General features: G+C 55.9%; 2 protein-coding genes across 10 annotated transcripts in view; one reads left to right on the forward strand and one right to left on the reverse strand.

Annotated features, from left to right (window-relative positions):
* The window catches only part of MGAT4A (alpha-1,3-mannosyl-glycoprotein 4-beta-N-acetylglucosaminyltransferase A), a 504,464-nt gene that overhangs the window by 239,826 nt on the left and 246,354 nt on the right, over positions 1-18,284 (forward strand). The window lies entirely within an intron of this gene.
* INPP4A (inositol polyphosphate-4-phosphatase type I A) overlaps positions 1-18,284 on the reverse strand; it is a 148,741-nt gene that overhangs the window by 112,269 nt on the left and 18,188 nt on the right. The window contains exon 1 of one of the 9 annotated variants that reach the window (XM_067704219.1): positions 3,811-3,887. The exons of the other annotated variants lie outside the window; for them this stretch is intronic. The gene's annotated coding sequence lies outside the window, so the exon portion shown is untranslated. Of the gene's footprint in view, positions 1-3,810; positions 3,888-18,284 lie in introns of those variants that run through there. 9 annotated transcript variants of the gene reach the window in all.

Below are 18,284 nucleotides of genomic sequence, written 5' to 3' on the forward strand. Positions count from 1 at the left end.
TTGATTTATTTATTTGGCTGCGCCGGGTCTTAGTTGCGACATGTGGGATCTTTTAGTTGCAGCATACGTGCGGGATCTAGTTCCCTGACCAGGGATTGAACCTGGGCCTCCTGCATTGGGAATGCGGAGTTTACCTGCTGGACCACCAGGGAAGTCCCTAAGCAAGGGCTTCTTTACAAAAGGAAAGGCTCCAGGCAGAGAGTGGAAAGGAAGAAAAGACTTCACGGACTGTCCATCTGTCGGACACATGTGTTCACCAGGCCTTGTCCGGCGGCACACCATCCCTAGGAGAGGAGCGGCCTACAGGAAGGTGAGAAAAGCCCGGAAACGGGGGGCACAGAGAGCAGGTCCAGGCTGCTATCTTTAGGGCAGGGCTCGTGAGCAATGTTACTGACAAGGTGTTTGGTGCGGAGACCACAGGCATGCTCTGGGGTAGAGAGAGCCTGCCCAGGTGAAGCCAGCTCTGCAGCAGAGGTAGACACAGACCAGCCTGTGCTCTGCACTGGGAACCAGGCTGGGTGCTGCCCACCCCGGCACACAGCCGCAGGGCAGGCAAAAGGATGAGAGAGGGGAGGGAGCATAATGCACAGGCCCCAGCCCCACGCAGGCCCCACCCTGAACTTGACCATTCCCATACCACCTGCGGCGGCAGGTAGCAACAAGCCTCATTTCAAGCAACAGCTGTTTCTGACCGTAAGCGTCACAAGACAAACTGAGAAATAACTTGCTTCCCATCTCCCAGCACAAAAATATGTAAAGACTGGGTCACAAAATACAAAGAGTTGAGCGGATGGAAATAATAAAATGCAAACTGAAGCTGACGGTAACCTCAGGGTGAAGGTATGTAGTTTCAACTATACTGGAAATGAAAATGTCTTAAGCTGAGTGGAAATCCACCGTTATCAGCCTTCCTATGCTTTTTCATATAAAGTAGCACCTACTAAATCGTTTTATCACAATAAAACCTAATAAAGAATATCAAAAACCACTATCTGCATTCTAGTTTGACTTATCTTTTTATCTTTCTTTTCGAAAAAGCAACGTAAGCAAAATAAAAATCTTTTCTACAGCTTAGAGATCATAGGCCACATGTTTCTTTTAAATGGGAGGGTCTGCGCCTGTCATTTTTGATCACATCCCTGGATGTTGCCCACACCTGCCCACTGTCAGCACTGACTAGCTGCTTGCTGGCATCCAGTCCCCATGAAGCCCACTGAGGAGACATCCCCATTCAGGCAGGATGACGAGCGGGGGGAGGGGGGAGGGGGCAGGACCTCACAGCTGCCCACATCCTGCCCCTTGCTCCCTTCCAGGAGAGCCGGTTACACCTATCTAGAGGGGCCCACCTCTCATGTTTGCCCCCCACCAGCCCGCCCTCCTTGTAGGGCCCTCACCCCCTGGACCAGGTGTGACTGACTCTTGCCATCCATCAAGTCCCTCCCGTGACTTAACGCTAATGAGGCAAACCACACCTGTCCAGGATGGTCAGTGGAACAATTTAACCTGCGGCCCCGGGGGGATTTTACCCAGACCTCCAAAGGCTTAGCCCCAAAATGTGCTAACGTAGTCGTTGCAGGTGTAAAGGCAGAGAGGAAAGGGACCAGAACACAGGCTCCCTCACATCACCTGCTGTGCCACTTCCTTTAACGCTGCTTCAGCTTGTTTAAACTTTGCAAGTTTTTAAAGTTTAGAACATTTAAACACCACGTTGAGCTATTAAGCCAGGGAAGGACATCACAGCCTAACTCCACTGTGGCAGACTCCTAATAAAGGGAAAAGGAAAAGCAAGAAGTACTGATGATGAGACCTCTCACCAAAAAACAAAGCGCCCAGCCCAGAGGAGGCGGAGGTGGGCAGGGTGCCCCCTTGGGACCAGCCACCAGATGCTCAGGCCCAGCGAGCAGCACACTTGCGGGCTGAGGCCGCTTCCCTCACCTTCCTGGGACTCTACAAGGCACGGTCCGCTGGGGGAAGAGTCAAATGCTTAGAATCACCCCCACACACCAGCCTGCTTGCTGACACTGGATCACCTGGAGATACAGCAAAGCCTCCGTAAGTCTGCTCTCGAGGCTCAGTGTAATGAGATCGCTTCACACAGAGGACGGCGGCACTACCTCACATGGGAATGGTGTCACTGAATCCTTATACCCAAACCCACGTGAGTCGGGTACAACACAGGCCAACATTCAGCCAAACGCAGCTCCATAAAGAAACCAACACCGTCGCCAGGCCACTGGGTTATCCAGTAGCCACTGGCGATCAGAAGAGACGACTGCAGACAAACAGGTTCTGGCCGACAAGTGGCCGAGCTGGCTCTGATACACAAAACGCTTTGAGGCTCTGGGGAAAGGCATGCAGTTTCCCTCCCTCCTGAGCATGTCAGGGGAAGACATCTTCCCCCCAACTCAGAGGGTCCCACCAGGTGCCCAGAGGCCCCTCCAACCCCTGCTGTTCACGACCCCTGACCTCTCCGCGGGGCGAGGGCTCACACTGAGCGACACCGAGCAACACCCACAACCTCGCAATGGAAGCACCAGATGCAGGAAAACTCCACTGGCTAAACTCTGTTCTGGGAGGAGCCCCACCTCCAAAGAGTTCTGAAGTTGAAAGGTGACGATCAGACGACCTAGCAGCAGGCCAGTGTGACCCAGCTAGCCCTAGGTCAAGTCCCAGGCTCTCCTTTCCTCTCTCTCTGGGCCTCAGTTTCCTCATCTGCAGTGGGTTGATTAGGGAGCCTCATCAGGTGGCTGGGGAGTCACAAACTGCTCCTTAGAGACACCTGGCACCGTGCCCAGCACATGAGCCCACCCCTGGGGGTGAGACAGCGAGAGAGCCGGGACCCCTCCAAGGGGCTCCACCTGGTGCCCTGCAAAAACGGGAAGGAGGGTTTACTGCTGCGGCAGAGCCTGAGTGGCTCGGCGAGGGGCTGCCCCTTGGCCAGAGGGCAGCAGGGCGGGCAGGGGCTAGGAGGGCAGCACCCCAGCCCCACTGGGCAGTCTGGGGGCGATTCCTCAGGCCCGCACACTGGGGCCTGGGGGCAGTTTCAGATCCAGATCCGGCCCGAGGAAGACCCTGAGGAAGGGGCCCAGCCCAGGGTCAGGCTGAAGCACTCCAGAGACCATCTCATGGGAGCAGCTCAAGCCAGGCGGCCGACAAGAAACCCAGGAGGCGGGGCTGGGCGGACGGGAGAACGAGTCTGTTATCCTTTGTCCAAGTTCCATTTGCAACGGTTACTCGTTTCAGAGAAGCTGGTGCTTGATGACGTTTTATGTATCAGACAAGGTAAACCAGCGGGGACCTCCTCATCCTCACACGCTCTGTCCACGTGGCGTCCCGCCATCAGCCATACTGCCTGGTCCCAGACACAGTGGGTGACAGGCCTCCTGGAACCCCTGAGAAGATCCTAGTTCATAAACAGCAGGGTCATGGCTCTGGTCCCAGTGGTTGGGACAAGCTGGTTCAGACCAGGGACGAACCAGCTGAGATGCCACCAATCAGACCATTCATCGATCTCTGAGGCTCCGTAAACTAGATCTGGCGTGTAATTCTTACAGCGAAACAGCAGGGCTCCTGGATTTTGACACCTTGCTCAACTCACTGTGGTGGCGTAGTCTTGGGGGGGGTCACACGAGGCACACGCACGAGCTCCTGGCAAGAGCACGGCAGACTGTCTCCCCACCCCCATCAGAACCACTGCCAACTAGAGCGGACACAAGAAGCCCTCCCCGCACTCCTGGAACTGGAGCTGCTATCAATTAGCACCACAAGAAGTAGCCCAGTTTAGGGAAGGTGATAAAAATAAGCTAATACCTTGAGTGGGGGGTGGAACAGGACCAAGGGCTCCAGGACAGCGTGAAGTACGGTCCACGGACAGGCAGCATCAGCGTCCTCTGGAAGCTTGTAGGAAGCGCCCCACCTATTAAAGCTCCCTGAGGGCGGAGCCTGCAACAGGCCTGCCAGGTGATTCGCAGGCACTGAAGTTGTTGCAGAAGCTGCCTCTAGTCTGCTGTCTTAGAAAGAGGCCCTAAGCTTTGCACAGCTGTTTCCAATTAAGTCCTAATGCTCTAGGAAAAATCAGACCTCCCTCCCTCTTTATCGAAGAGGCCTCCCTCTTCAAAAAACTGCAAATCAGCTCTGCAGCAAAAAGACAGGATGTGGGCTGTGTCCATGTTCAGTGACAGTAGGACTGAACGCAGAGTGAGTCAGGCAGAGTGGAACAGTCAGCCGCGTCCCCCTCAGCAGTCCCTGCCAGCCTCCCACTCCCACCCAGCTCACCCAGTTCCCCCAGTTCACCCTCCCCTACGGGACCCCGCACCCTCTTCACAGCCACACTGGTGACCATCAGAAAGGCCAAAAGAGAGGTTACCGCATCTGGTGCAAGGGTGTGTGTGTGGGGGGTGTGTGTGTGGTGTGGGGTGTGTGTGTGTGTGTGTGCGCGCGGTGTGGGGTGTGTGTACACGCAACACTTGACAGCTGCCCACAGTTCACCCAGAATGGGGCTGGGGTCCGCCCGTCCCCGTGTGGACTCTCACTACAGCCCAGCCCAGCCCAGGGAAACCACTCAGCAGCTGGCCTGCAAGGGAGGCCCTCAGTTGTCTAGATCCCAAACCCCCTCAGGCTCTTGGGCAAATGACCTTGTCCTCGGGTCAGCGGACAAAGAACAGACATTGTCAAAGGCCTCCTGACCTGGAGCAGTCCCGGGTCGCGGGCGGGAGGCCTTCAGCAGCTGGGTCTGTGGGTTGGCACCCGCCTGGGGCTGTCCTCTCGGGTGGGAGGGAGGACACTATGACACTGTGACTTAAACACGGTGTGCATGACACAGAAAAAGGAAACACCCGCAAGTTAAAAAGTACAGCCTATTTTAGCTTTAAACACACATCCCTCTCACCGACAGCAACGTCCAAAACAGCACGTCCTATTTTAGGAAGTGATCAAAGGCAGCTCCTAAATGGGCCACAAAATAGACCCACAGGACTAACAGAGGGTTACAGGAGCTGCAGGGCGTGGAGATGCTGCTTAACCACCTCCTACCGCAGCCCCAGTTCGAGGACCAAGAGACTGAGGCCCAAGAGCTAACACGGCGCCTGAGTCTCCCTGACTCGGGCTCTACCCTCTACTTCCAATCCTCCTGCGCAGCCCCCAGCCACTGTGAGGCCCGGCCTCCAAGTCACGGGGCCTCCAACTGTGGTCTCGGCAGGACGGGCAGTGGATGAAACGGGCAGTGGGTGGGGAGAGGTGGGCAGGGGGGAGAAAGCCCCCACCCGGCGGACGCCGAAGCTTTGGGCTGAAAGGACGGTCCCTAAGGAGGGACTGGTGCTGCCGCGGCCTTACTCTCTCACAGAGGGAGGGCAGTTCCCACAAGACGCCAGCGATGTCCTGGAGGTGCCGGCCAGGCAGAGCCCACTGAATGGAGGATGTGGTGAATCCTCGCTCGTGGGGCTGTGCTCTGGGAACGCCGGGTTCCAGCACCGCGGACAGAGAAAGGCCACAGCAAAAATGCCCCTAGAATTTGGAAACAGGGCCTGGAGCAGTCACTCACTGAGAACTGGGACACTGCGGGGCCCCAGCTTCCCCAGTCCAGGCAGGATGACCAGGACGTGCCACCGCACCCGCTCGGGACAGAGGTCAAGGTGGCGTGGGTGCGGGCGTCAGGTGCAACTGCACAGCCTGCATCCTGTCCCGGGAAGGGGTCCTGCCTCGTGGTCAGGGGCAGAGCCTGGGGCCAGGCCACCTGTGGTCAAGTCCTGGCTCTGCCTCCCAGAGGGCTACGCACAGCCAGGGGGAACTCATTTCACCTTCTGCTCCTCCGTTTCCCCTGACGTGGGCGTAACCAGCAACCTCCTCCTCGGGCTGTTGCGAGGGCTAGATGATGCCAGCCCCATGAACTGTCCCCAGCAAACGTTACCAAGCCCGGCTACCAAGCCCAGCTGACGCCCCCAAGGCCCGGGATCTCCTCTATCCCTTCAGAAACAAGGTCCTGGAAGCACTCAGGCCAAGCCACTGGATCTAGGACAGCAGGGAAGGTGCTCTAAGTACCAGAGAACACGGGAAGTTTACAGCAGGAAATGAGGCCTTGATGAAAGTCAATAAATCTATTCAAAGTCCCCATTAAAAACCTGGCCAGGGACTTCCCTGGTGGTGCAGTGGTTAAGAATCCGCCTGCCAATGCAGGGGACACGGGTTTGAGCCCTGGTCGGGGAAGATCCCACATGCCGCGGAGCAACTAAGCCCGTGTGCCACAACTACCGAGCCCGAGTGCCGCCCGCGCGCCTAGAGCCCATGCTCCGCGACGAGAAGCCACCGCAATGAGAAGCCCGCGCACCGCAACGAAGAGTAGCCCCCACTCGCCGCAACTAGAGAAAGCCCGCATGCAGCAAGCAACAAAGACCCAACGCAGCCAAAAATAAATAAATTAATTAAAAAAACAAAAAAACCTGGCCAGGAAAAGAATGGGCCAGAGAAGCCCTATGAGAATCTGTGGACAGCAGGAAGGGAGGGAAGGCGATAGTGACCATGCCCGGGGGATGGTGCACCAGGGAAATGACCTCGGTAACCGGGAACTCGGGGGTGGGCCCCGCTCCCCTCTGAAGAGCCGGAGGCCTCGGGGAACCCCACCCTCTGCAGAGCTCCCGCTTCAGCCTTTCCTCCCCACACACGTACTCAGAGCAGGGCAACAGTGCCACGGTGAGGGCCACCCTGACTCTGGGGCTGGGGACTGGACACCTGTGGGGAGGGGAGGAAAGAGAAGGGGAGGCTTATCCCCAGAGCACAGGATCCAGCCCAGCCGGAGAGGGTCCCTGCTCTGGGGAGCTCCGGGGTGCGGGCAAGCAAGGCCATCTCCACTCAGCGTGGAGCCGCGCAGACCGACTGCGAGTCCAGCCAGGAGCAGGTCACACAGAGCTTAGAGCTCAGTGAGTCAGCACCAGCAGGTGCGTCCCCGCAAGACCCGACCTGAAGCCCAGGTGCTCTCTATCTAACCTAGCTCTGAACAAGCACCAACTCAAGCTCCAGGACCTATCGACACTCTTAAAGAAGTTTCTACGCCATGAATCCTCATTATCCTGTGCGCCCATTCTAATTAACTTCTCTGAAAAGTTTTGTGATTAAAAATATTTCAAGTGGCAAGTCTGACTCATTATATTAAAGAGAGAAACGGGGCAAAGTCTCTTGCAAAGAAGGCTGGTTACCACAACGCTATTTGGAGTTGATTTTAGTAAGATTCTGCCTTCAAATCCTGACCACCTGGGGGTGGATTAAACATTTGTGGATTAGCCTTGGTGTAAACAATGAGAAGACAGTGCACTTGCGGGGGGGAAAAAAAAAAGTTTTAACTGCACTCCGCACTGTTATCCGGAATTACTGGCAACCAAGGGGGACACACAGGGCCCCCTACAGAGGCCCGTCCTTCCCCACCACGGGGAGCGCTGCTCCCCCGCCCCCCACCTTGGGGAGGGAAAGTTGGGGGGGGGGAGTGCACTGCAGAGCTCCTGCCCCACGCGGCCTGGTCCGCCACAGCCGAGCACAGGCTACCGTGGCCATTTTCAGTCGTGCCGTATAATATTGAGGCTGAGACTATAAAAACAATATATCTGTAAAAGTTCAACACGCAATTTTAAGCAGCTTAAACTCATTTTGTACTCAGTTTTGACTCCTTCGGTGCTATCGGTGATTTTGCTTTGCCCAAGGCCTAGCCTCGCTCTCCCATCTCATCTGTCATCCCGGATGAACAAGAGTTGAGTTTCAATAGTCGGGAGAGAGAGATGACTTTGGTACTTGAACCATGGGGTTTTAGTGGGCTCTCTGTAACCTGGAAATCTGATGGGCTAAATAACTCCCTGGCTTAAATCCCTTCCTTGGCTTTCTCAGCACAAACAGGATACAGTCCAAGGTCCTTTACCCCGGGGTGGGGGGCCTGCTAGCCCACCTACCTTCCCCAAGCGTGCTGAGGACCACAACCGCAGGCTGTTTCTTTAAGGCTCTCAAATATGCACCCTCCACACCTTTGCTCGGGCTGTCCCTCCCCTGATGCCCTGATTCTTGTCCTGCAGGCAATTCGTACTCACGCTTCAGGACCATATTTAAATAGCAATTCCTCTGTGAAGCTTCTCCTGGCCAGAAATAAACACCCTCTGCTCTTTATGACACAGTCCTCTTGAAACCACAAAGAAAAAAACTTTAATACACTGTAGATCCCTGTCTCCCCTGAGCTCCTTAAGGGACTGAGTCATTTTCATCTTTAACGAGCACAAAGCTGACCCGTTGAAGGAGCCCCAAACAGCTTTTCTTAAATGATTAAATGACAGAAAAACTCACATTCTGCATCCCCAGTGCCCCAAGATAAACTCAGTACATAAGAAACATTATTTGGAAATGTTTTTTATCAGTGAAACAGATTGCTTAAAAAAATGACTATAAAATAATGAAACTGATTTTCCTGCACTTCACTTAGGCGGATACTGATGGCACAATGTGAAGAGGGGCTGCAAACTGTCGGGGTGACTGCAGCCCGGCTTGGGTGTGCAGCCTCCCGGGGCCCTGCAGTATACAAAGGGGCCAGGCCTGGGGTCAGGGGCCTGGTTTAGTCTTGGCTGTCACTCACCAGCCAGGAGAGCCTGGGTTGGCCACTGATCCGCCCTGGCCTTCAACATGATGTCTGTGGAGTGCAGGGCCAGGCAGTAGCAGTCACAGCTCCCTGCACCCAGGGCTCTTCAGAGGCACTTCGATCTCTGCGGTATTTCCACGTTATAAAGAACACAGCGCTGCACACCTCCAACTCCAGCTCCTTTGGAGGACACCCTTTTGTGTGGGCGACCTGCTTAAAAGTACGCAACCTGCCACAGACCTCAGGCAGCACCTAGAAGGCTGGGAGGCAGCCCTCCCCGCTGCTCCGTGGACACCTAGCAACAGGCTGATCTTGAGTGCAGCCAGGTGATACCAGATTCTACTAACACGAAGAGGGAAGTACTAGGAGGCTGCAATGAAAACCACAAGTGATTTCCTAACCCCGCGTACACGGCTTTCCAAACAAGCCTTGGTAAACAAATGCCCACTTCAGAAACATACATCTAGATGGGCCAGACAGTGCCACCGGGGCCATGCGCAGACACGCCAGGCCTCCAGGGCGGGGGGCAGAAAGGCCAGAGAGGAGCCATGATTTTCCCTCCATACTCCTGTGACGTTTGAATGAGGCCACAGGTTAAGTACTGCCCTCACAGTGTGTAGCTGTGTAAAGTATATAACAATCTCAAGAACCAGGGCTCTGGGTGCCACCACCTGTGTGATGCTCGCGTCCCTGACCTTTCTACTCTGCACAAGCTTCGAGGGACCTGTCGGGAGGTGCTGGGTTCAAGCCCAGCCAGTACCTGGCACCCTCCTCCCTCACCAGGGACCCCACCCGGGGCTCGTGCTCACCACCACCAAGGCCCCCCAGCTCTCCGCCTGTGGAGCCAATGCTGCTGGCCCAGGAGGGGCAGAAATAAGCCTGGCTGGAGGAGAGAAAGAGAAAATGGACTCACACAGGAGATGGAGAAAGGGGCCTTGCTGGAGCTGCCCACAGCCCAGTCGATACTCTCGGTTCCCACACACTCCTTACAGGGCAGGGAAAGAGGAACAAGCCCAGCTGGTCCTCAGATACCAGCTCAGCACCAAGGCCACAGTCAGCGGGAGCCCCCACCCCCACCCCAGGGCTTCCAGAGCCATCCAGGAGATGGCTCCTGCCTCAATCACCCAACCCCGGGCCAGACCCTCGGTCACAGCCTGCCCGCATGGGGTGAACCCCAGACCTATAACCTGCTCTCCACGGTAGTCACACTGCGGGTGCCCGGGCGCTTCTGGAGCCCGGGGGCAGATCCATGAACAGGGGCAACATCTTGGGGAGCTTCCACATTTACGGGATACTTTTTCAAAAAGTTTGCGGGCCACTGGGCTAAAGCATTTCAAGGCTACACAGTCCACTTAGCAAACAAACACCTAGCTCTGTCCCTGGTCCCTGAAAGCTCAACCTGAGGCTTTTAGCCTGGGAGAAGCCACAGCACGGGAGGGCTTATGTGCAAAAGAACCTCGCCTTCCTCCAGTTTTAACTTCTCAGATGGCCTAACAGAAAGATTCCACACATGACAAGACACCATAGACATCTCAAATGTAAGTTAAAAAAAACACACTCCCACCTATTATATAATTCCACATTTTCCCCTGATAGCTTAGCGAGATTGCCAAGTTTAAAGGAAAAAAAGGCTTTTCGGACTCAATTATTTTATCCCCACAGGGTCATCCGTTCTTTTCTCCTACACGTAGTGACTGTAGAATAACGAAGCAGTGTTTTCACAGGACTGGGGTCAGGCATCGTTCCTGCTGGCCGTCCAGGAGAAGCTAAAGACACACGGGTGAGCACACTCGTGAACACTTGTGAGCACATGTGTAACACCCACGGCCAAAACTGTTCTGAAGTGACCTCAAATCAAAAGTTTGCCCAAATCATCCTGGTCTCTGAGACCACAGAGGGAGTGGATTGTCACAAAAATGAAACCCACACTGAAACCTATTCAAAGGCGGCCCATGAAGGTTCCTCTGGAAACGTCTCCTGGCTCCTCCCGCAGCACAGCCCTGATCCATGCCTGACCAGAGGCAACACCACGGGTGCAGGGGTGAGGCTCTGGGCTCCGGTTCCAACCGTGCCTCCAGATGAAGGGAAGGGAAAGGCCATCCACTCAGGGACACAGACTCACCAGGCATGCCCTCCGCCCCCTTACCGCTCGGAACCAGTGGCTAGTGAGCCGCACTGCTCCCCTCCTTGCTGTGGGAGGGGCCTGGGGGGGAGGGCGGTGAGGAGGCCAGTAGGCACCCGGGGTGGGGCACACCTGTGCCTGGCCAGCCCGCACAGGCCAGCTCTCCATGCCTGTAACACCCAGCCCGGAGCCGGGCTCCTTAAAATCCAGGGACGCGACAAAGGGAAAAGCAGTCCTCTGAAATCTCAAGTGAAAAGTAAAGAGAAAAGAGGAAAGAAAACAAGTTGAGGAAATCTTTGTGGAAGCCACAAATCCTTTGTGCAGCAGTTAGTCTGATACTGACCCTGCCAGATGGGTTAGCACCTCACAGCCTCAGCCTACATGTTACCCCTTTACATGTCTAAGAGGAACAGGACTGTAATCAACAACGTCATTGAGAAGGCTTTGTGGCTATAAATCCTGAGCCTTAATGAAATATAAAGTAGCCCTCGCTCTCAAGAAGACAGCAGGGCTTCCCCGTAGCTGTCCCCCACCCCCTCCATCACCACACCAGGCACTTGGCGGTGGGGTGCACCCACTCACAGGACGCCTGCTGCCAACGTGGCCACGCCCCGGAAACGCCAGCCTGGGCGGAGGGCCTCGTGCAGGGCCCCTACTGCGCCAACATCACGGTCCTAAGGCGCCCAGGGAGACTGCCCAGGCCACCGGGGCAGAGCCTGCTGGGCAAAGTGGGGGAGGGGTGGAGACCCAATTTTACATACAGCCGTCAGGATGGGCCTTACCATGAAGGGGACATTTGAGCAAAGGCCCAAAGATGCTATGAGAGAAAGTACGCCATGGAGATGTCTGAGGGAAGAGGCAGAAGGGCAGGCCAGGGCCGTCAGCCTGAGGCTGGCGCAGGGACAAGAGGAGGAGAAGGGGGATGCGACGTGCGGCCTCATGACCTCTGCTGTACCCAAGTGAGAAGCCTCTGGAGGGTTCTGAGCAGGGGAGTGAGCTGGTCTGACTTTGCTCAATGAAGCCCCCTCCGGCGGCTCTGCTAGAAACAGTGATGGGGCAAGGGCGGCCGTGGGGAGAGCGGGCACCCTGCAGACGGTGCAGTAATGAAGGCAAAGGTGGGACACACAGAAAGGAGGAGTGACCGTGCTCCGAAGATGCGGCAGGACTTCCTACAGAGCCGATACGGGCAGTGAGGTGTCAGGGACCACACGAGGTTTCACCGACAGAGCAGAAGGTGCGCGCGGGCCTTCATCTCACGGAGGTGGGGAAGGAGGCCCGCGCCCGAGTCTGGTTTTGGACACGTGCAGTCGGAGATGCTTCCTGTCAGGAAGGCAGTGGCTAGAAGGGCCCAGAATCCAGGCGAGACGTGTGGACTGGGTGAGTGTGTTTCGGAGTCGCCAGCCTGTAAGTGATGAGTGAAGCGCCAGCAAAGCGAGCAGAGAAGAGCAGAGGTCCCGGGACGAGGCCCCGGCAATGCCAGGAGGAGAAATCAGCCAAGGAGGGAGACAGGAGGGCGACCCCGAGGGAGGGGTGCTGGGGACCGAGGGGAGAGGCTTCAAGGACGGGGGGGGGGTGACGCGCTGATGCTGACAGGCGATGGGAGGCTGAGAGGCCGGGCGAATGGTGCAGACGCTGGCTGGTGAGTCCACAGGAGTGCTGGCTTCCGCAGTAACTTGGAGGCAAGGCCAGCAGCCGCGAGCGGGGTGCGGTGAGGTTGAGGAGAAAGTGTGAAATCATGGTCCAGGGCAGGGATCCACAAACTGCGACCCCAGGGCCCAGTCCTGCCCACTGTTTGCTTTTGTAAAATAAAGTTTTATTGGAACACGGCCACATCCGTTTGCTTGCCTACTGCCCTTGACCATTTTTGCGCTACAACAGCAGAGTTCAGTGGTGCTGTGACAGGACTGGCATGGCCCGTAAAGCCCCAAATGTTCACTCTCTGGCCCTTCTCAGGAAAAGCTGGCTGACCCCTGGTCTAGGATGGTGGGGAACCAGGTTCTGGGTGCCAAATGGTCCCAGTCACGCTGCGGCCATGAATTCCGAAACCCGCCAACGTGGTCGTGGGTTCTCCAGCCACATCCCACCATGTTGAGAAGCAGCCGTAACCAGGACTGTGGTTTTACCAAGTGACAAGGAGGCCCTCTGCCACCGGCCCTTCCGTATCAGACAACCAGCCACTCCTGCCACGAGCCCCCAGCGCCCAGCAGAGCCCGCCGTGCTCGGCACATCCTCACCTACTTTCGCAGCCTCCGAGAGGTGGGGAGGGCTGGGGCTCGGTGCTGAAGAGGATTCAGCTATGCGTGGAATCAAAACAGACTGGTTCCGTTCAAAAGCCCAAGTTCTAAACCTCTGGGGCCCGGCACGCTCCACCCCGGCTGCAACTTAGAATCACCACGTGGAAAAGGTGACAAATGTCAATGCTGGCTGGCTCCACCCCCCACTCCTTTACTGGCCTCCGGCGGAGGTAAGGGGGTGGAAAGCAGGCCTCCCTGCTCCTCAAAAGCCCCCGGTGAATGTAATATGCGGCCAGGGCGGGGGACCTCCCATCACTGCTCTGCTTCCCTCCCTAACTCCACACCCACCCCAACAGTTCCTCTTCCCAAGAATTCCCACGTCTGTCCTGTCACGAAGGCTCCTTCTCTGCGTCCCAGAGAGGCCTCAGGAGGCATCCGCCCAGCCTCCCAGGCAGCGAGTCCCCAGGGACCGGGGTCTGCAGTGATGAGGTCTCCCCGGCCTTCGACACCCAGCCACGAGCTCTGCGTCTGGTCTCAGCTGAACTGTGTCCCCTTGCGAACCCAGGAGACTTCAGTCCTGCACCATCCAGACTGTGGCATTTCACCTTTACAAACTGAAGTCTCGCTGGGTTCAGGACCAAGACCATGAAAAGAGAGACGCCACAGGTCTTCAGAGCAGAGATGTGAGCCGCCGGCCTCTCACTGCACAGAACTGACTCCGGTTTGGGTTTTATTCCCCTTCCTTCCTTCCTTCCTTTTCCCTCCCTGGCAGCACCTTTACATTTTCTGTTTCCTTTACTGAGACATCAAAATTGGGGTTTCTAAGGCTCTCACCTCCTTACTGTCCAGCCTCAAAATTTTACTATTATCTCACCTACTTAAGAGTTACCACGTGTTACATTGGTTCATGGTCTCACTGCATTAGAAAATAAACAAAGCGCTATCCCTGATGAAAAGTTTTAAATCTCAGTTCTAGAATTCCACAAAGGTGAAGGTAAACTTATGGGCAGTTCAACCAACAGGTTGCTTTCCAAAAGCCCATGTATAAGTTACTTGGAACCTAGAGAATATTTCTCTTCATATAAAATCACCATTAAGACGGGACTTAAGATTCCAAGCTAAGAGGCAAATGTCTATTTAACAGGTTTGTTCTTTTGCCAATTTAAAATAAGAAAAATGTTATAATAATACAAGAAAATCAAATGTGAGTGTATGTGTGGGGATACAGGCAAAAATGCTGTTACTTCAGGAAGAGAAGCTTTACATCAAGTCCACAGAAGCGAGTCCACGGGGCTGAGAAGAGCCTAGAATTCTGCTCACTGCCAAGGGGGGGACGCTGATGATTCTGGGTCTCCCCTCCAAGCCACCGCCCCACGTGGGACAGCACTGCTGGCAGGTCTCAGGTTTAACCGCTAAAACAGGGAAGGGCAAGGAGAACGGAGCTACACAGGTGGAGAGGCCAAGTTCACAGAGTGGGGAACAGTAAACAGACAAGGGGGGAGGAGGGGTGTACGAGGCATCCGCGGTGAGTATACACAGGGTTGTGAGACAAGGATTAGAGAGAGAGAGATGGGAATAAGACTGTGGGTCCCTATCAGAAAGGATGCAGGAGGACACTGTCACCTGCTGCCACCCCAGTCACCCCGTGAGTTTGGTGGCTGGTCTATCACCGGGCTAGGCCTACCTGGCGTAACTTTGTGAGGGGCTTTGTGGACAGAAAGACCTGTGAGTCCTGCTCTGCCACTGACCACTGGGCAGCCTCATTTCTCTGCGCCCCAGTTCTCTCACCTGCAAAATGGGAGGACAGACGCGTGTGATTCAGGGCGTATGAGAGGAAGCCGTGCACGGCAGCCAGCGCTTGGCAAGGCTCCAGGAGGGCGGGTGGCTCATGAAATCAGTGACAGGGGACGTGCGTCACCCGTCTTGAGCCGACAGGCCCTGGCGCACAGCAAGTGCTCAGTAAGGTCAGCGTAAGAAAGCTAACAACACAAGGTCCCTTCCTGCGCAGCTGGGAGAGGAGGGAAGACTCGGCGAGGTGGGCAGGGGCCGGCCTGGGCCTGGAGCCAGGGAGTCAGAGGGAGACCAGAGCCCGGAGGCCAAGCAGCTGTCCACCTGAGGGCTGGGCAGAGGCCAGGCCTACACCGGGAGGAGAAACCCCAGGCCCAACCCGAGCGGGGGCTCAGTGTAGAGAGGGATAGCAAGCAGGCCCACTCCCTGGGGACGGAGGTAACTGGGTCTAGTCAGTCACCAGGGACCTGAAAGCCATCAAGTGCGGGACTTCGGGGACCCATGACCAGCCACTGAGGGGACTTCAAGGACCTACAACAAGCAACTGAGGGGTCTTGGGGACCCACGGCCAGCCACCAAGGCGGGGGAGAAAAGGAAGATGAGCTGAAGATACAGATAACTGACTCAATTCTGGTCTCCCTCTGACTCCGTGGCTCCAGGTTCGGGAACAGGGACCGCCATGAATTTATTATTATTTTTTAATTATTTTTTATACAGCAGGCTCTTATTAGTTATCTTTTTATACATATTAGTGTATATGTCAATCCCAATCTTCCAATTCATCCCACCACCACCCCCCTCCCCCTGGACCACCATGAATTTTCATGTTATTTATACTATGTAAGTATAAATAAATATGTAATAGAGGCATATCTATTCATCTTCAAATCAAAGACGACTTCTCTCAGTCCACAATCGGGAAATGACCTTTTAGACGTCTGTCCTCCGGCTCCCCTCCCCCCAGGGCAGGAGTGGTAGGTGTTGTCTGCTATTCTTTCCCTTTCGCCCCCTTGACATCCTGGCACAGGCAGGCATTCAATAAATGTTTGTCACATCAATGAGCCAATTATTTGCACAAATCCCAGTGCACTATTTCTTCCGGGTATTAACACAATCCCTCCTTCATGTCACCTGGCCTTGCTCATGTGACTTCTCCTTGCTGGGACCAGGAACTCACACTGAACAAGGACCCCTCACACAGACCCTTGCTGGGCCATTTCACCCAGGTGATACCATCTGACCCTCAGGCTGTTCTGTCCTCAATTCACAGATGAGGACAACGAGACTGCCCAGGGCCACCTGGCCACAGTGAAACGAACTCACTCATCAACAAACGTGCCCCTAGCGAGATGCCGCACAGGCCCCTGATCCGAAGCTCTTACTTTTCCAAACCAGTGTAACACAGGAAGACGACTTATCTGTTCATTGAGTGCATGTCCAGCAAATGGCCCTCCTGCAGGTCCAGGAGGAGGACGAACCGTGGCCGCCTAACAGCCTCAGCTGTGCCAAGCCTGGGCTTCCTCACTCTGTCTGCTGTGTCGGGCGGTGCCCTCCTCACCAGGCTGCTGCGCCACGTGGGAGGCCAAATAGTGCCCCCCGCAAAGATGTCCACGTTCTAAGCCCTGCAACCTGTGAGCGTTATTTACATGGCACGGACTTTGCAGATGTGATTAAGTTGAGGATATTGAGGTAAGAAGCTATCCTGAAATATATGGTGGACCCTAAATCCCCATAAATGTCCCGAGAAAAAGGATGCTGAGGAAGATTTCAGACGGAAGAGAAGAAAGCCATGTGACGGAAGCAGAGGGAGGCACAGTCACAGAGAAGCAGCTACACAGCTGGCGCTGGACGGAGGAGGGGGCCGTGAGCCAAGGAAAGCCGGCTACCATCTGGACAAGGCAAGAAATGGATTCTCCTCTGCAGCTACCATGGCCCTGCTGATACCCTAATTCTGTCCCTGTGACGCTAATTTGGACTTCTAGCCTCTGGAACTGTAAGAGAAAGAAAGTTCTTTTGTTTTAAGCCGCCAGGTTTGTAAGAATGTGTGACAGTCGTCCTAGGAAACTGATACAGGGGATGAAGTGGGAAGTATGAGCGAAGCCAACAGAACAGGGCCCGGCACACAGCAGGAGTTTGAGAACCTCAATCCGTGAAGGACGGTTCCTGCCACCTCCCTGGACCATGAGCCAGTCCTTCAAGCTATGCAAAGAGCTACAGCCTTATGCTGCAGTGAGCCTGCTGACATTTAAAAACCTCCTTCACATATACTGTCTCTCTTGATTCTGTCTCAAGAGGGAGTTTCCAAGGCTGCCCAAACTCTTAGCTCATCCTACATAAAAATACAATTTTGCCACAGGCATTTGTCTTAAACACCCAGTACAATAACTCAGCTATCCATGGGCGGCCTTTGCTGACCTCTCACAGAGGACCTCAGGCATCGTGAGCTGTGATCAGGGTCTCCTAACCTTGAATAAACACAGCAGAAGCGCTCCTCTCAGCCACAGGCCCTGCAGCTGCCAAAGGAGGGGCTGGAGGCGGGTCCCCAATGTGGCTGGGCCCCGAGAGCCCTGCCCTGCGGACCCGGGAGAAGGGCCAGCTGGGCCAGCAAAGGACCGGGTGGTTAACATCTGGCCCTCTGTCCCCGTCTCTCCATCTCTTCAGCCCTGGCTCCGCGGCCCCGCTCTTGGTTTTCCTTCTTGAGGGGTGGGCCCCAGTGTTGAAACACACGATGTGCAATAATCCCACTTCCTCTGGCGCCGGCAGCTGCCCTCCGGGCTCTGCGCGGACGAGGCCCGGATCCTGGAGGCACCTCTGCCCTCCCCCTGCCCCCATGCAGGGGCCCCGCCACTCTGTCTCCAGCCTGCGTGAGATCTGAAGACCATCCCGCTCTCACAGGCCGCGAGCAGCCCGCCACAAAGGGCTCAAGGCGGAGCCTCGAAATCTCAAGGGTGTCTTAATGAAAAAATGAACAGAAAGAGGAAGCCCACTGGCTTCCTGAGAGCAGCCCTCTGAGCTGTCTTCTTTGCACCCGTTCTCGTCTGACCTTCTGCACGGGTGCAAGGGCTGGGCTCACTCATGGGAGACATGTGCCCTGGGTTCCTGACAAGACACCACCAGGGCAGACAGGGGACAGCAGCATGTCAGGACCGAGCCAGGGCAGAAGGAGGCGCCCCTCGGCGCTCCTCAGCCTGGCAGACCCCGGGGGCTCAGGCCTAACGTCCGCGCGCCCCTCACTCCCCTCGGAGGGCTCACAGCTTGGCCCTGTCCTGCGAGACCCCACCTGGGTCTTGTGCGCAGCCTCCTAGACACACTCCTGGGACGGCCCTGAGGGGTTATCACCGCGTCCTGCTCCCTGGAGCACCCCCGGGCCATGCGGCCACGTTCCCCCGCCCTTGTGCCTGAAACCTCGTACGGCAGGGAACGTGAGCAGGCAGGTAGGTGTCAGCAGCCTCCGCCAGCCCACCTCCCGGGCCTGAAGGGGGGCCTCGCAGACGCCCCTGCCCACACGCACCCACTTCAGTGGCGTACTGCCAGGGCC

This window comes from Pseudorca crassidens, chromosome 14 (genome assembly GCF_039906515.1).
Source record: "Pseudorca crassidens isolate mPseCra1 chromosome 14, mPseCra1.hap1, whole genome shotgun sequence".
NCBI classification, from domain to species: Eukaryota; Metazoa; Chordata; class Mammalia; order Artiodactyla; family Delphinidae; genus Pseudorca; species Pseudorca crassidens.